We start from the raw sequence: 19,501 nt of genomic DNA, 5'->3' as shown, positions 1-19,501 counted from the left end.
TTGTTCGTTTCTTCATTTAACATTTAGCCTTTTAAGGTAAAATGGTAGGATCTTTGGGGCAGTAAGATACGTCTTTTTGTCCACTGTTGTAATTTGCTTCTAAATCTTAGGATAGAGCTAAAGCACCTTACAGTGGAAAGTCAGAAACTGTCACAGGCAGGTAGCAGCCAGTTTGGATTTTACAAGGGAGAAGGGGGAGGGATTATACCTGGGGAGAAAGATAAAGACTTTCCATTGGAATGAGATCCTGGGAAAGAGGGCAAAGGACAGCCTGTGACAGATGTTATTTAAGGTCGACTCTCAGGGTTTGAGTATGTCTGTGTGTGTAGGAAAAATAAGATGTGAAATCAAATTCTGTACAGAAATGCCTATAATATGGTTACAGAGATGGAAAAGGCTGAAAGTAAGAATAGATAACAAGCAATCTTTACTAAAGGTTTATTTTGATTTAACTTTTATGAAGTTTGTCTCCTTCACATGAGCAACCTATCAAATGTATAACACTAATGTTTGTGTTGCTTTCAACGTGATGGCATATTATTATGTTTAGAAAAAGTGAATGGTGTGAAAAGTGTTGGCAAGTTATTGGGTTGCCAGCATCACAAATAGGACTCAGATTAAAAAGCAGCAATGAAAACAATGAACGCTGAACATAAAAACATAAATGGATTGTGAGCTGGTTCTGAACAGGTTGCTATGAAACTTTCTTTTTAAGCACTGTTTTTTTCTGATTTGTGATGTCAGCTGTGAGAAATACGAAATGTGTTGCATGCAGATGTAATAGAGATGGGTTCTAGAACACAGCTGAAGAAAATGTATTGGTGTCTCCTTTGAGATGGAGGAGATAATTTCTTTAAAAGTTGAAATTACTGGGAAAATGCAAACTCAAGATATCAGTTATATTTTTATTGTTTTTTTTTCTTTCATTAATTAGCACCCATCTCAGATGGTCTGTTTTATCTAAAACTAGTTTTGTTACAGAATAGGCTAAGTGGCCGTAATCATCTGTACTGGAAATTGCTGCTACTAGACTTTCAGGATATGAATGACTTTGCAGAACTTGAACAGGGGAACATGTGGCGGAAAGAAGAGTAAAGTTTCTTTCAGCTGGTTGATACATATTCACTTTGCGTGGCAGTATCCATGTTCTGTACAGTGCAAGAGCACAAGATGTCCAAACAATGATCTGTAGGATCCTTTTGGTGAGCCAATACTGAACACCTGACAAAACTATGAAGAAAAGATAGATTGTGATGTTGCTAATCAGTTTCCAATGTCGATTCTTCACCATCTTTGTTACGTTGGAGTTCAACGCTGTAGTTCATGCCTTCCGGTAAACTTGCATGGCCGGGCTCACTTTATGAGCAGCTTTGAATGCCATGCCTAAGGAGGGATGTTCTGGAATTGATGGGAATCTTGACGAGATTTACAAGAGGTATTTGATGGCTCAGGGCCTGTACATGCTGGAGATTACAAGAATGAGGAGAGATCTTTTTGAAACCTACCAGATACTGAAAGGCCTAGAAAGAGTGGATGTGGAATGGGGGTGTCTAATAGTGTACAATGAGAGGACATAGCTCCAGAATATAAGGACATACAATTAGCACAAAGATGAGACGAGATTTCTTTAACTAGAAGGAAATGAATCCGTGGAATTCATTGCCACAGATGGCTGTTAAGTCTTTGGGTATATTTAAAGCAGAGGTTAATAGTTTCTTGATTAGTATGGGGAGAAGGCAGGATAATTGGGGTGAGATGGTAAGTACATCTGCCATGATCAAATGGCCAATCATGGGGATCTCAAAGGTAAGTTCTTTACACAGAAAGTGGTGGGTGTGTAGAATGCCCTGCCAGGTGTGGTGGTAGAGGCAGATATATTAATGCCAATTACAAAACTTTTAGACAGGCACATGAATGATAAAAACATGGAGGGCTATATTGGAGGGAAGGATTAGATTGATCTTAGAGTAATTTAACTTTGTGCACCGAAGGGTCTGTATTGTGCTGTTGTTCTATGTAGACTGAATAGCCTAATTCTGCTCCTGTAGCTTACCATCTTTTGGATCCTATTTCCCCATCCACTCCCCTCTCACTAAAATACCTCCGCACCAAGTCAACCAGTACTTTTTTTAGAGCCTCACCAATGACTTGCATGTTTGTTACCAGCTCAAATCGTTTGGCTGCCCTTTTGATTCCATATGTGTTTGGAGCAATTCTGAGTTGATTGAAGTTGCAGAAATCTACAGGGGGTTGTGTGCCAGGTGCTGAAAAGCTTTCAGCTGAACTTAGTTCTTCTGCACAGAACATTTGATTCCAGGCAGGCATGTTTGTAGGGATTCCCCTTGAAGTGCAGCTTGGCTGGCAATACAAGGGGATACACACCCGGCAAGGATGAACAGTCTGTGTCTCTATTCATAGAGGGAAGGTGGCTGAAATGTGGTGTTCTAGAGGGATTTGGCATGGTGAGAGATTTTAATAAGAGAGAGTGCGGAGACAATGATTCCACTTGGGGAGAGGACATAACTGAATGTCAATATAAGATGGTTCACAAAGATACTTAACAAGGAATTATGAAGAAATCTTTTATATAAATATACACACATATACACTCAGTGGCCACATTATTCACTTTATTAGTTACACTTGTACACCTGCTCATTAATGTAAATATCTAATCAGCCAATCATGTGGCAGCAACTCAATGCATAAAAGCCTGCAGACATGGTCAAGAGGTGCAGTTGTTGTTCAGACCAAACATCAGAATGGGGACGAAATGTGAACTAGCTGACTTTGACTGTGGAATGATTGTTGGTGTCAGATGGGGTGGTTTGAGTATCTCAGAAACTGCAGATCTCCTGGCATTTTCATGCACATCAGTTTCTAGAGTTTACAGAGAATGATGTAAATAAATAAATAAATAAATGAGAAGCTATTCTGTGGGCAAAAATATCTTGTTAATTAGAGAGGTCAGAGGAGAATGGTCAGACTAGTTCAAGCTGATAGGAAGGTGACAGTAACTCAAATAACATGTGTTACAACAGTGCAAGAGAGCATCTCTGAATGTAGAAAACTTCAAAACTTGAAGTGGATTCACAGCAGCAGCAGAAGCCCTCACTGGGTACCATTCCTGTGCCGAATAAAGCGGCTGCTGATTGTAGATACACTTAAAGTGAAGTTGGACAATATATGAGAGATAAGGAACTCAAATGTTGGACTGATGAACTTAACCAAATGAAAGGTGGAAGGAGTATCAAGTAGAGCATGCATGTGCTTTTGTGTCTATCTCTGGTTAATCATTCTACATAATTAGCAGGGGCCATTGGGACTAGGGCAGAGTTCTTAAAGAAGAAGGGGAGGGTATCAAGGAGAAATGTCAGGCTGCATGCAGCATGATGTCTGGAAATATTTTCTCCTACCTGAACGTCGGCAAAGAACGGTATCTGAGGTATCTATGCTTCAGTCTGCTACCTGCTGCAGTCACAACTGCAGCATTAATGCAGGGCAGGGACTGCATTGGCAGAGGCTGTCCAGGTGTCAGGAGCAATGAATCTTTAATAACCTGACTCCGTTCAGGGTAGCCTTGAAGATATTTGCAACATCCCACACTAAGTGTCCACTAGATAAGGAAGATCAGTGATGTCCTGCATTAAGGAAGAATGAATGCATTTTATTACTTCTTGCCAGAAACCAACTGGCAAGGATCATTCACGTGTCTGCAGATATTTTTTCCCATGGTGACACTGATCGCAAACACACTGCTTTCGGTGCACAGCATGCAAGCCCTAGCAGACAGTGGAGCAATAAAGGACTGCTTTCCTTCAGCGTCAAGCTGGAATGTGACTAAGGACAGTGAATAATACGGGTCTATGGCCAGCACTCTGGCAGCAGTCATGATGTCTTTATTCTGCAACAGTGCACTGCACTAAGAGTCACTGGCAAACCAAATGGTAGCTAAAACAATGAAAAAGGTACATCCAGTGCCAATGTTGCTGAAGATTCTGGTGGATAACCTACACATACATTCAGTGGCCACTTTACTAGGTGCACCTGTACACCTGCTTGTTAATGCAAATATCTAAATAGCCATTCGTGTGGCAGCAACTCAATACACAAGAGCATGCCAGCCTGGTCAAGAGGTTCAGTTGTTGTTTAGACCAAACTTCAGAATGGGAAAGAAGCCAAGATCCAAGGATCAGCTACATACATGTACATGTATTAGGAATTTGCTGTGGTGTATTGGCACGATGTACAACAGAAAACAATAGCATGCAACAATTATAAGAATAAAGAATGATATAAAAATAAACTTAGAGGTTAAAGTACAGATATTAAATGAAATGTGCATAAATACATAAATACAGTATGTATTTGCAATGTAAACAGCATTATAAAAAGTGGTTTAAAGTGTTTACAATGCAGTGCAGTGACTGAGGCAATACACGGAGGGGGTGGGAGCTAACTAGAATGATTGATCAGATTAACTGCTGGGGGAAGAAACTATAAAGATGGCCTGAAATTTTTGTTTTAATAGCCCCATAGCACTTTAAATTGTCATTAAATTTTGTCCCTAATTAATCAAATGTGTTACCAAACCATGATTTACATTGATACAGATGCAAAACACTGATCGTGATCATCAAACTCTTGCTTTAAGTCTGTTTCTGATTAATACCTGGCTAAAAATACATGATGTTCTCAAGCAAGGAACAAATGGAACGACCTAAGCTGATGAGCACAGGTGATGAAATGATCCCATGGAGCTTAGTTAACTTCATCGGATATTGTAAAATGTGCTTGTATTGATATAATGATTGTCATTTTTCCTTTCAGAATGAGAGTTAAGTCATTTTAAAGTGTGGTCAGGGTTGTAGCATCACTTAGCTAGCTGCATGGAAGGGTGGGTCTTAGAGGGGTGTGGGCCGAACACAGGAAAATTGGGGCTAGCTGGGTGGGCACCATGGTCAGTGTAGACTTGTTGAGCTAAGGGGCCCAGATCTGTGCTGTCTTATTCTGTGATTAATTTAGGAAAATGTAATCGAAGTGACTTTGACTGTGGAATGATCGTTGGTGCTTGACAGAATGGTTTGTGTATCCCAGTAACTGCTGATCTGGGATTTTCAACGTACAATATTTTCTACAGCATGGTGTGATAAGGCAGAACCATTCAATGAGTTCTGTGAGTGAAAGCGCCTTGTTAATGAGAGAGTACAGTGGACAATGGCCAGACTGGTTTAAGCTGACAGGAAGGTGACAGTAGCTTAAATAACCACGTGTTACAACTGTGGCGTGCAGAAGAGCACCTCTGAATTTAAACCATGCCGAACCTTGAAGTGGATAGGCTACAGCTGTCAAAGACCACAAACATACACTCAGTGGCAACTTTATTAGGTACAGGAGCTGTGGTTGTGGGAAGCATGCCTTCTGTACCTAAAACCAGCTGAAGAATGCCTCTCTTTCCCTGACTTGCTGAGGGACGTTTCTGCTGCCTGCTCTGTCCTGAACGAGCCTTTCAATTCATGTTAGTCTGCTCCATGATCCATTACTCACATGAAGAGGGCAGAACCCTGTCAATTAGCAGCTGCAGGAGAGAAGGAGGAGGAGAAAAAGACAGTGGGGGTCAACAAGAGGAATGCTTTCTGTCAGGATTGTCCATGAAGAACACATCCAAGTAAAATATAGCACACTTACTGTCCTTTCCTTCCCTATGTCTAAAGATCATTTCATCATCAGAAATTCAGAGGTATGTACAGCCCAGAAGGATTCCATTTGGCCTATCCTGTTCATGTTCTCTAAAAAAAAAAAAAGTTGCTCCAAGTAATTTCATTCTTTACCTTTTGGTCTGATGGCAGTAGGGTCACAGTCCTTGAAAGTCCATTTTTCTTCAATTCTCCCCTCATCCCTCGACAACTTTGAATGTATGTATTAGTTATTTTGAGGAGTAAGTCTTGCTTTCACTGTATTTAGACCTCTCATAATTTTATATAAATCTCCCCTTAAGCATTCTGCTCTGAAAAAAATAACTCTCCAAGGCAATCTTTTCGAATAAGCAAATAGCCCAACCAATATATCCGTAACATCGTTGTAAATGTATTCTATAGTGTCCTTGGTGCAATCACATTTTTCTATGACCTGAACTGTAAGCGATCCTCTAACTGTGGTCAGATCATTATTTGCATAGTTCTAGTCTAACCACTATGCTTTTATATTCCAAGCCTCACTATATTAGGCAAGCATCTATTGTCTTGGTACCTACCCTTGCATTCTTATGTTTCCTATAGTGGAGAGTCTAGGACCAAAGGGCACAGTCTCATTCTCAGAATACAAGATCAAAGATGAGGAACAGTTTCTTTAGCCAGAGGATGGTGAAGGAGAATGTGGTTGAAAGGGATAATAAATCAGCCATGATGGAATGGCAGAGAAGACTCGATGGGCCAAATGTCCTAATTCGGTTCCTATTCTTATGATCTTATCTTTCTTTGACTAACTTGCCCTGCTACCTCCAAGGATGAACTTTATTCCTTTGAATTATCCCATTATTTATTTTTTCCTTTGAAGTATCCCATTATTTACTGTCTATTTCTTGTTTCCCTCCCCAGGAGCATTACTTTTCATTTTCTACACTGTGCTTTCTGCCACTTTTCTCCTACTTGACCATTTCACGGACAGCTAGCGAATACCTGCATCTTTTTCGCTATCAACCACCATGTACATTTTTTATTGTATGTCCAAATTTTCTTATCACATTTCATACAATTATTTCTGAATCCTTTCATCATACAATGAACAGATGATAATTCAGCTATAAGTCTGATTATCCTGCAAAATCTGACTCTTATCTCTGAAACACCTTTGAAATATCACCCTTTACCATTTGTGATTGAAATAATTCTAAATTTACATGCTATTTCACATGAATTCCATGGGTTTTACTTTATGTATACCATCATCTGGGACCATGCCAAATGGCCAGATGAAATGCCCGTAGACCACATCAAGTACATTGCCATTTTCAGGCCTCCTTTTAAACACCTCAGAATTTTAAACTTAAATCAGTTGGACACATCCTTCACGTAACAAAATCACGCTAATTCTCATTGTTAACTTGGCCCTTTCTAGATAATAATTACTGTTCTACGTCAAAACATTTTCTAAATATTCGTCCATCTCCATTGCTATGATTTCCATTCCTTCCCTTAAGAGCCGGAGGTATATTTTATCTGGACCTGGCGATTTACTATTAAAGATTCTTAATTCTTTGATACCTCCCTTTTTCTAGTAATTGACTTACTCTTTAATTGCAATGTTTGTATTGTGCTGCCTTATCTGTCAAGTAATGCAAACTGTTCAAGCAGAATATTCCCTTTTTTTGCCTCACAATCAGGTTTTATTTTCAGTTTATGATAAACATGTCTCTTTATTATTCACTTTACCTTGATTCTTCGATTTATTTTTCCAGGCTTTTTTTGTGCATTCTCTTTGCTTGCTAACTCCCTATTGAATTTCACCCTGGCACATTTTATAATCTCCTAGGGTTTTGCGGATTTGCACTCTCAGTTCCTGACATAAACTTCATTTTTTTTTTATCCTCTCAAGTACACCTTACTAGAAAAACTCATCATCATTTTTACTGGTGACATTAGTGCACAACTCTTCACCATCTCCCCTTTGAATGCCTCCCACAGAGATTGGTTTGCCTTCAACAAGATATTTCTAGATCAGCTTGTCACATTACAGCCTCGTAAAGTTTCCTGACTCCAAATAAGAACTTTTACTGTTTACCAACTGATCTGTTCTTCTACAACTATGCTAAATCTAACTGAAGACCACGCAAGTACTCTTCTACTGATGCTACCCCACTAGGAATAGGGTTCCCCTGGTCCTCACCTACCACCCCACCAGCCTCCGGGTCCAACATATTATTCTCCGTAACTTCCGCCACCTCCAACGGGATCCCACCACTAAGCACATCTTTCCCTCCCCCCCTCTCTCTGCATTCCGCAGGGATCGCTCCCTACGCAACTCCCTTGTCCATTCGTCCCCCCCATCCCTCCCCACTGATCTCCCTCCTGGCACTTATCCGTGTAAGCGGAACAAGTGCTACACATGCCCTTACACTTCCTCCCTTATCACCATTCAGGGCCCCAAACAGTCCTTCCAGGTGAGGCAACACTTCACCTGTGAGTCGACTGGGGTGATATACTGCGTCCGGTGCTCCCGATGTGGCCTTTTATATATTGGCGAGACCCGACGCAGACTGGGAGACCGCTTTGCTGAACATCTACGCTCTGTCCGCCAGAGAAAGCAGGATCTCCCAGTGGCCACACATTTTAATTCCACATCCCATTCCCATTCTGACATGTCTATCCACGGCCTCCTCTACTGTAAAGATGAAGCCACACTCAGGTTGGAGGAACAACACCTTATATTCCGTCTGGGTAGCCTCCAACCTGATGGCATTAAAATCGACTTCTCTAACTTCCGCTAAGGCCCCTCCTCCCCCTCGTACCCCATCTGTTACTTATTTTTATGCACACATTCTTTCTCTCACTCTCCTTTTTCTCCCTCTATCCCTCTGAATATACCTCTTGCCCATCCTCTGGGTCCCCCCCCACCCCTGTCTTTCTTCCTGGACCTCCTGTCCCATGATCCTCTCGTATCCCCTTTTGCCAATCACCTGTCCAGCTCTTGGCTCTATCCCTCCCCCTCCTGTCTTCTCCTATCATTTTGGATCTTCCCCTTCCCCCTCCAACTTTCAAATCCCTTACTCACTCTTCCTTCAGTTAGTCCTGACGAAGGGTCTCGGCCTGAAACGTCGACTGCACCTCTTCCTACAGATGCTGCTTGGCCTGCTGCGTTCACCAGCAACTTTAATGTGTGTTGCTTGAATTTCCAGCATCTGCAGAATTCCTGTTGTTTGCGACTAATTCAAAGAATTTTCTTCATTGCTCCTTAAGAGCTCTACCCCCATGATACATTTTCTCACCATTTCTGTCCCAGCTAGATTAGCCATACTTCTAATTATTGTTTTTTTTTGGTATATCTCAGAACCTCTTTCTATATATTTGCTTCTGCATCTCTCTATGAACTTGTCATGGCCTACAAGAAGTTCAGAATGAGGGAAAATCTTTTTGAAAACTATTGAATATTGAAAGGTCTGGACAGAGTGGATGTGGAGAGGATGTTTCCTACAGTAGGGGAGTCTAGGGCCAGAGGTTACAATCTCAGGATTGAGGGATCTTCCTTTAAAACAGAGATGAGGTGCAGGTTGATGGGAGTAGGCAGTTTAAATGGTTTGGCGTGCACTAGATGGGCTGAAGGGCCTGTTTCTGTACTGTATGTTTTAAATCTCTATGAGGAGGAATTTCTTAAGCCAGAGGGTAGTGAATCTATGGAATTCATTGTCACAGACGGATGTGGAAGCCAAGTCATTGGGTATATTTAAAGAAACAGTTAGGTTCTTGATTAGTAAGGGCGACAAAGGTTATGGGGAGAAGGCGGGCGAATAGGGTTGAGAGGGATAATAAATCAGCTATGATGGAATGGAGGAGCAGGTTCGATGGGTTGAATAGCCTAATTCTGCTCCTATGCCTTATGGTCTTATAACACATAGATGGACATGCAACTGCCCTATTTTTGGTTCCTTAATTTAATCCATATTTTAATATCTCTAAGCAGTATTTTCTACCAGAGCTAAAAGTTTTGAGTAAATATTGTTACCCACACCACTGTGTTACGTACAGTGCTTCTTTGTGTAAAACCCTATAACCAACAATCTTGAACTTCTATTTGTCCTTTAAGTTAAAATTGTTTGTTTCCCTTTTTGAGCCTTTGTTTCCATGTCTTCCAAAGTACAACAATTTATCCCTGACTATTTATCAAGCTCCGACTCTCTCTCAACTAAAACTACTCTCAGGTTCCTATTCACTTGCTAAGATCGTTCAATTCTTAGCCATTGACACTAGGACATTTTCCAATGAGACTAAACACCTGAGATTCCACTGGAAATCCGTAGTAACAGGCACAAAATGCTGAAGGAGCTCAGCAGGTCAGGCGGCATCCATTGGCGGAAGAAACAATCAAGGAGTCATGGCCCAAAACCGCTACTCTTCTCCTTGGATGCTCAGTTCGTCCAATATTTTATGTGTGTAGTTGCAATGAGTCAATTGATCTTGGTTCTGTTGAGACTCAACCTATTTGGCTTACAGGATTTTCACCTTCCCAAGGATGTGTAACGTAAGGATCCAAATCCTCTGCTCCATCTCTCCAGCCATGGAGCAGGCCACGGTATGCTTCCATTTCTGTACTTACCAGGACATAGTGCAAACGGAATAGTAGAGATTACAACCTTTGATCCTTGAATTTTTCATCCGATTCCCAAATCTGTCTAATCAGCCTTTATTTATTTAGGCTAGGACCTCTGACTTTTCTCCCTTCCTCCTCTATAATCTTCCTGATCCATGTACCATCCTGCAATCATGCCTGTGGCTTCAGAGCAGTCAGCCTTCCCACCCGACAATCAGATCCACTGCCACCATATCCTTCTTATGCTGCACTCTCTTCAGGGTCATCTGTCCCACCACACTGAACAGATCCACACCCATTCTGTCTTGGTCTCGGTCTTGAGGGCACCTCGCACACCTCTCCAATGGAAGAATAAAGAGCACTACAAAATAAGCTTAACAAAACAAAATTATAAATTAAATCAAACTCTAAAATGCTGTCACAATTTTTGTTTTAACTCCCCATACAGTTCCACAATGCCCCTGTACAGTACAGCCACAGTGTCTTTCGTGTGATGACTGTCGAGAAGTGAAGCAGACTGCAGATAGTTCTGGGGGAGAACCATCTGCAGTGAGAGGGATCAGTTATAGACTACATGGTCTGGGCATGAGAGGCACCATCCTGATGTGGACAATTGACAAACAATAGCTAATGTGCTTATGGCACGGCAAAGGTAGGGGGACAATGATTCTTCCGAGGGAGGACAACATTTAATGCTTCCTGGAGATACTGTCACTTTTCTGGAGTGGTAGCTGAGCATTCCTCAGCATTACACATAAAATGCTGGAGGAACTCAGCAGGTCAGATAGGTTCTATGGAGGGAAATATATAGATAATGTTTTTGACCAAGATCTTATATCAGTATTAGAGATGCAGAAGGCAAAATAAGAAGGAGGGCATAGAAGAAGTACAAACTGGCATATGATAGGTGAGAAACACACACAAAATGCTGGAGGAACTCAGCAGGCCAGGCAGCATAGTGGAAAAAAGTACAGTCGACATTTCAGGCCAAAACCCTTCACATCACCTGTACTTTTTTTCCACATCTGCTGCCTGGCCTGCTGGGCTCCTCCAGTATTTTGTGTGTGTTTTCCTCGGATTTGTAACATCCGCAGATATTCTCTTGTTTGTGAGACCAGCTGTGCAGGAAGTTGTGTGGGTGGGGGAGAGGGGATGTTATGAGGACCTGGGGGCTGATAGATGAAGGATGTAAAGGGTTGAAAAATAGGGAAACTGACAGGAGACTAAAGGGAAGGAGGAAGATGATGGGCTGGGTGAGGATGGGGGAGGAGAAGGATCACCAGAATGGGGAAAGAAAACAAAAAAGAAGTGGGCAGTGGCTGGGAAACAGGGAGAGGTGCTTACCTGAAGTTAGATAAATCGATGTTCATGCTGTTAGATGAGAGACTGCTCCCAGATGGAATATGCAGTCTTGCTCCTTCTACCTGCATTAGTCAGAGGAAAGATTGCTAGATGGATGTAAGAGTCTGCAAGTCCCTTTTCACACTGCGCTTCTCATTTGCCCAGACTTGCCCGCAGCACTGTGATCATCCTCTGTAGATAGCACGCAGTTCTTCGCTGTTGCCGTGGGCTTCATTGGAAGCTGCTTCTCAGCTGAGTCCTGGTGTGTGTGTGTAACAAGTGTTAGCCAATGCAACTGTGCTGGGTGATTACTAAATTCTGCTCAAAACACGGTGGCAGGCGCTGTGTTGGGCTTAGTGCTGGACTGCTGCACACCCCTTGTCAATGCAGACCACAACATCCACTCCAACAGAGGGAAATTTGTTTTTTATTTATTTCCAGATACAGCATGGTAACAGGCCCTTACGCCCAACAAGTCCACACAGTCCCGTTACACCCATGTGACCAGCTAGCCTGGTAACCCATACGTCTTTGGAATGAGGGAAACATAGAAACATAGAAAATAGGTGCAGGAGTAGGCCATTTGGCCCTTTGAGCCTGCACCACCATTCAGTATGATCATGGCTGATCACCCAACTCAGAACCCTGTACCTGCCTTCTCTCCATACCTCCTGATCCCTTTAGCCACAAGGGCCATATCTAACTCCCTCTTACATATAGCCAATGAACTGGCCTCAACTGTTTCCTATGGCAGAGAATTCCACAGATTCACCACTCTCTGTGTGAAGAAGTTTTTCCTCATCTCGGTCCTAAAAGGCTTCCCCTTTATCCTTAAACTGTGACCCCTCATTCTGGACTTCCCCAACATCGGGAACAATCTTCCTGCATCTAGCCTGTCCAATCCCTTTAGAATTTTATACGTTTCTAAAGAAAGTGGAAGAAATTGGATCACTCAGAAAAAAACCATGTGGTCACTGAGTTAACAGACACATTCCTTACAGATACCAGGTCGCTGGCGTTGTGCTAACTACTGTGCTTTGTGCCGTCCATAGTTTTTATCTGATCTATTTTTTTTATCCCCTCACTCTGGACTTTGAGCCCCTCAGAAATGGTGTTCCCAAAGTTTTAGATTACATTGTGAATCAATACCCAAACTGTTGATGAGGTTTTGAAACAGTGGTGCTCTGAACTCAAACAACAGGAATTCTGCAGATGCTGGAAATTCAAGCAACACACATCAAAGTTGCTGGTGAACGCAGCAAGACAAGCAGCATCTGTAGGAAGAGGTGCAGTCGACGTTTCAGGCCAAGACCCTTCGTCAGAACTAACTGAAGGAAGAGTGAGTAAGGGATTTGAAAGTTGGAGGGGGAGGGGGAGATCCAAAATGATAGGAGAAGACAGGAGGGGGAGGGATGGAGCCAAGAGCTGGACAGATGATAGGCAAAAGGGGATACGAGAGGATCATGGGACAGGAGGTCCAGGAAGAAAGACAAGGGGGGGGGGACCCAGAGGATGGGCAAGAGGTATATTCAGAGGGACAGAGGGAGAAAAAGGAGAGTGAGAGAAAGAATGTGTGCATAAAAATAAGTAACAGATGGGGTATGAGGGGGAGGTGGGGCCTTAGCGGAAGTTAGAGAAGTCGATTTTAATGCCATCAGGTTGGAGGCTACCCAGACGGAATATAAGGTGTTGTTCGTCCAACCTGAGTGTGGCTTCATCTTTACAGTAGAGGAGGCCGTGGATAGACATGTCAGAATGGGAATGGGATGTGGAATTAAAATGTGTGGCCACTGGGAGATCCTGCTTTCTCTGGCGGACAGAGCGTAGATGTTCAGCAAAGCGGTCTCCCAGTCTGCGCCGGGTCTCGCCAATATATAAAAGGCCACATCGGGAGCACCGGACGCAGTATATCACCCCAGTCGACTCACAGGTGAAGTGTTGCCTCACCTGGAAGGACTGTTTGGGGCCCTAAATGGTGGTAAGGGAGGAAGTGTAAGGGCATGTGTAGCACTTGTTCCGCTTACACGGATAAGTGCCAGGAGGGAGATCAGTGGGGAGGGATGGAGGGGACGAATGGACAAGGGAGTTGTGTAGGGAGCGATCCCTGCGGAATGCAGAGAGAGGAGGGGAGGGAAAGATGTGCTTAGTGGTGGGATCCCGTTGGAGGTGGCGGAAGTTACGGAGAATAATATGTTGGACCTGGAGGCTGGTGGGGTGGTAGGTGAGGACCAGGGGAACCCTATTCCTAGTGGGGTGGCGGGAGGATGGAGTGAGAGCAGATGTACGTGAAATGGGGGAGATGCGTTTAAGAGCAGAGTTGATAATGGAGGAAGGGAAGCCCCTTTCTTTAAAAAAGGAAGACATCTCCCTCGTCCTGGAATGAAAAGCCTCATCCTGAGAGCAGATGCAGCGGAGACGGAGGAATTGCGAGAAGGGGATGGCGTTTTTGCAAGAGACAGGGTGAGAAGAGGAATAGTCCAGATAGCTGTGAGAGTCAGTAGGCTTATAGTAGACATCAGCAGTGGATAAGCTGTCTCCAGAGACAGAGACAGAAAGATCTAGAAAGGGGAGGGAGGTGTCGGAAATGGACCAGGTAAACTTGAGGGCAGGGTGAAAGTTGGAGGCAAAGTTAATAAAGTCAACGAGTTCTGCATGCGTGCAGGAAGCAGCGCCAATGCAGTCGTCGATGAGTGCTTTGAACTCACTTTGATTACTTTCCTGCTGCTCTTCACTGCCTGCCTTGTTTACAGGACCCAGGTCAAAAAATATTGATTCATTTATTTATTTAGAGACACAACCCAGGACAGACCTTTCCAGCCCTTTGAGTTGCAGTGCCCAGCAACCCCTGCTTTAACTGCAAACAAACCATTTACAAGGACCAACTAACCTGCCAACCAGTACAAGTTTGGACTGTGGCAGGAAACTGGATTATTCAGAGAAAACCCATGCGTTCCAAGGAGGAGACATTCAGACTGCTTACAAACGCAAATTTTGACAGAGGTGTAACCAAAAGATTTTTACTCCTCACGTATGTGAAGGACGTAAGTAATAAAGTCAATTCAGTTCAATTCAGATGACGTCAGAATTGAACTCTTAACTTTGATCAAAAACTATAATAGTGCTGTACTAACTGCTGCTTTACCGTGCAAAGGGCTGCAGTTGTGGAGACACAAGAGACTGCAGGGATCTAGAACAACAGATAATCTGCTGGAGGAATTCAATGAGTCAAGCATCATTGGTGGGGGTAGGGAGAGGCATTGTTGATGTTTCAAGTTGCAAACCTGCATTAGGACTGAGTGGAGAAGGGAAATGGCCAGTATAAAGTGGAGGAGGGCAGAGCTGGTAGAGGAGCCCATTGCGATTGGTAGATCAAGGAGCGGTAGAATAATGATAGGCAGGTTAGTGCTAGGTAGTGGAGAGGTTCAAGGATGGAGCTGGGGAACAGTGGTTGGTGAGTGATAGATAGAGGTAGATAGATTGATATAGAGAGAGAGAGAGAGAGAGAGCACATGAGAGAGAGAGAGAATTGTTACTGAGAGGCAGATGAAGCAAGGAGGGAAGGGTGTGTGAAGACTTGAGACAGCAGAGCTACTAGTTCTGGACTCCATTGAAAAGGTGAGAATGGGAGCCATAGTCTGAGTGTAGGACCAAAGGGCACAGCCTCAGAATAGAGAAGAGGATGGATTTCTTTAGCCAGATAGTGGCGAGTTTGTGGAATTCATTGTCACAGATGTTTGTGGAGGCCGAGTCATTAGATATCTTTAGAGTGGAGTTTGATAAATACTTCATTACTAACAGCATCAAAGGTTATTGGGGAGAAGGCAGGAGAATGTGTGTGTGTGTGTGTGTGTGTGTGTGTGTGTGTGTGTGTGTGTATTGATGAGGGTGGGGTGGGGGTGGTATTTGAGGGAAAGGCGACAGAACTGGGAAGATAAGGTTGTGGTGTGTGGCACAGTTTGACTAGAAGTTCCTCAACTTAACTGCCAAGTTGTGATAGATGTAGCATGTAAATCAGCAGAAAACTTGGGGTGAACGGGATGTGAAGTGGAAGGCTGGATGTGAAGATATGAACGTTGTTAGTAGCTTCAGTCTCGCCAAAAGCAATGTCCAACATCCTATTGCTAGCCAACAGAAACTCACTTGGCTCCCTTCATTCTGTTCCCTGAGCATTAAAGATGAGGAAGAGATATTGCTGTGAGCATCATTCAATGTGTTCGGTTGTCATGGCTCTTGTGGTGGAATGGCTGTCTGAAATAGGAGTGAGGTGTGCATCTGGAAGAGAAAATGTATGAGAAGGTATTAGGTGTAAGCCTGAATGGTAGAGGCAGTTGTTTATCGAAAGGAAGTGTGAGGAATCAATCATTGACTGAGGCTGGTGCTGTTATTGCTCTCCAAGGTGAGGTTAGTGAGTTTATTTTGTAATGCCGCATCCTGCTTTTGACCTTCTCAACTATCTGTTTCTTCTGGCTTGTGACTTGTGCAGAAAGAATATCTTTCCTCCTCACCCCTTCTCCATCAAATCATGGGTTAAGGGTGGAAGGTGAAATGATGAAGGGGGTCCTGAGTCACTGATTGACCACTGGGTTGCTGAACATGTGAACATAAGGCATAGGAATATGGTATTTAGCCCATTGTGTGTGTGTGTGTTTTTTTAAATAGAAAACAAGATATAAAATTTCTTGCAGTCTTTTTAGGACACCCTATGCTTCCTAGATTTGTATGGGATTTATACGCAGAATGCACTCTAGAGAGACCGCAAATCCTGTGTGCATGAGCCTCTCAATGCAATCACAGCCATCTGCTATTCTAGGGGTGAAGTCTACAACACAGAACTCAATTTATGTTATCACTTTCTCCATATATTTACTTATTGTAGTTCTCTCCCATTATTGTGCATTAAGATGGGTTATGTAACTAAACACATCTCCATTGAGATTATGTTGGACTGTCTCACTTCCAACATGACGCTGCCTCATTCCCAGATTTTCAAGGTGATGTTTAGATCTGTAGCCATGAAAATAAGATAGCAGGCAATTTAATGAAAGACATGACCAATGATTTGGTTTGATATCAAGCAGGCGCTGTTCTACATTCAGGAAAATACAGCATTACATGGCTGATCCTTAGAAGTCAAATTTGTAGGCCAAGCATCATTATGTTATAGAAGTGAACAGCTGGGAATTGGTATTGATCAGGGATATATCTTGCTAGTAACCTGTATTAAGCAATAACACTTAATGATAATTCAACTTGATGTTAGAGAGTTCAGTTAGTTAAGCATGCAAGTTTTGAAATGTATTATGTGATCAGATGCAAATTTGCTTTTATGATAGATTTTATAACCTCTCTCCAAATTTCTGCGTATTCAGTGACGCACAGCCTATTTTGCAAAGTATAAGGTCACACGAAAATAGGACCAGGAATAGGCCACTCAGCCCTTCTAGCTTTGCCCATCGTTCAATTTGACCATTGTTGGTCTACGGTGGTCTTAACTCCTCTTCTGTGCTTGTTAGATCTTTCAAATATTTAACCATCACCACCTCAGATCTGTCTAGTGTCCTGACCTGCACCAGTCACAAGATCAGAGAACTCCTGAGAATCACTGGCCTCTGACAGAAGCAGTTTTGTGTGACAGGCTCTTCGGCCCAGCTTGTCTGTATTTTTCAGAGAGCTCAAAGATCAAAGTTCAAAGTAAATGTATTATCTAAGTACTTACAGGGAATAAATACAATAGAGTTTTACAAAAAAAACTATAAATGAACAAATACTGAGCAGCACCAATGCGCAAAAGAAGACAAACTTTATAAATAAAAATAATGCTGACAGCATGAATTGTAAAGAGTCCTTGAATGTGAGTCACAGAATCAGTTGAGAGCAGTGGTGGATGAAATTATCCACAATGAATCGGGACCCTAACGGTTGTAGGGTAATAGTTGTACTTGAACCTGGTGGTGTGGGACATCTAAGGATCCTGTACCTCCAACCTTATGGTAGTGGCAAGGAGAAGGCATGATATGGATGGTGATAGCTAGTCCCATCTGCCCATGTTTGCCCCATAGCTCTCTAAATCTCTCTGATCCGTATACTTAACTAGATGGCTTTTAAATGTTGCTATGGTACTGACCTGATTAGCCCCTTACTTTGTAGCTCTGTCTACAAAATGTGAAAGAAATCTATGACAAAATTTGACAATAGAACACTGAAACTTAAAAATCAACTTTGGGGTATGTGGGATGGTGCATTGATATTCACATTGGAGTATAATTAGTTGCATGAGGCTCAGTCCTCACTGACTTTTCCAACTGAAGTGCACATGAAACAGCAGGCTTTTCATGTGGTTGGCAAAATGTAATCCATGCTGGGACCTCAACTTCTTGCAATGAATATCAAGGAAAATGCAAAAAAAAAAGTATGGTCGCTAAGAATGCTGATGATGCAAAGACAAATAGAGAAGTTCTGAAGAGGCCATGAAGGGCTAAAGCTGAAGAACATCTCTGAATGTGTAACACATCGAACCTTGAAGTGGATGGGCTACAGCAGCAGAAGTCTATCAGCATGCACTCAGTGGCCACTTTATTAAGTACAGAATATCAGACCATTGCTGGGTCTCGACCCAAAGTGACAACCATCTCTTTGCCTCCATAGACACCACTTGACTCAGTGAATTCGGCCAGCAAATTGTTTTCAACCATGTACAATATTGCCTGCTGATTGAAATAGGATATAGATGCATTGAAAGTAGTTCAGAGAAAGTTTGCAAGACTGATGCTTGAATGGGTGGGTTGTCTTCTGAGGAAAGGCTGGATTTTTATTCGCTGGAGATAGAAGAGTGAGCGGTGGTGTGACTGCAGGATCCTGACCTTGTGGATGTGGATAGGAACTCGGGATCAATGGATTTAAAAATAAAGAGTCATCTATTAAACATAGAGATGACGTGACTCATATTTCCTTTCAGAGGATCTTGATTCATTGGAGCTCAGATGCTGACCAAAATAGTCATTGCACAAGTTTAAGGCATGGTGACAGATTCTTGATAAGCAATGGGATAGGAGAATACCTGGATAGACACAAAGGGTACTTCATGTCATAGACAGGTCAAACGTGATTTTGTTGAATGAAGAAGCGGGCTTGAGGGACTGAGTGGCTCCTAATTTGTATGATTTTATGTTTGGCTGTAGGAAGACTTGGTAGGCCTCAGGTTTATAAAGAGACACAGAAATATTGTTGAATAACATAAATATGTAAATGGGCGCCTCAGTAGCATAGTGATAAGCGTGATGCTATTACAGTCCGGGGCGTCAAAGTTCGAAGTTCAGTTCCGGCATCCCCTGTAAGCAAGTTTGTACGTTCCTTCCCTTGTGCATGGCTAGTTTCCTCTCACAGTCCAAAGACATGCTGGTTGGTAGGTTAATTGGTCATTGTAAATTGTCCTGTGATTGAGCTAAGGTTAAGTCAGTGGGTTGCTGGGCGGGTGTGGCTCACAGGGCCGAACGGGTCCATTCTATGCTGTATCTCTGAATAATTGTGTTCAAGAGACAAATACGAGGAAATCTGCAGATGCTGTGTGTGTTGCCTCAAGAGACAAATAAAACTACAATATATAGTTCTGGGGTGATAAAAGTTTATCTCAATTGTCCTTTCAAATATTTATACTTATAATATAATGGTTGGCTTGGAGTTGGATAGTGGGTGGGTTGGGTGCTTTCCTTTCTAATTTTTCATTTTTAATACGGGTGACTTGCTCATTTGTTAAGACATGTATTATTGCTATTTTTGTCTGTATTGCAATGATCCTTCTATTCACACTATTGATTGTTTTTTCTTCTACGCTGTAGTTTATAGAAAATCATAAATAAAA

At 42.5% G+C, this 19,501-nt stretch overlaps 1 protein-coding gene across 1 annotated transcript in view; it reads left to right on the top strand.

The window, feature by feature from the left end:
- Positions 1 to 19,501, top strand: part of nalf2 (NALCN channel auxiliary factor 2) — a 479,744-nt gene that overhangs the window by 664 nt on the left and 459,579 nt on the right. The gene's annotated exons all lie outside the window — the stretch shown is intronic.

The sequence above is a fragment of the Mobula birostris genome, chromosome 10, assembly GCF_030028105.1.
Source record: "Mobula birostris isolate sMobBir1 chromosome 10, sMobBir1.hap1, whole genome shotgun sequence".
NCBI classification, from domain to species: domain Eukaryota; kingdom Metazoa; phylum Chordata; class Chondrichthyes; order Myliobatiformes; family Myliobatidae; genus Mobula; species Mobula birostris.
This window is presented reverse-complemented; position numbering and strand designations above follow the sequence as displayed.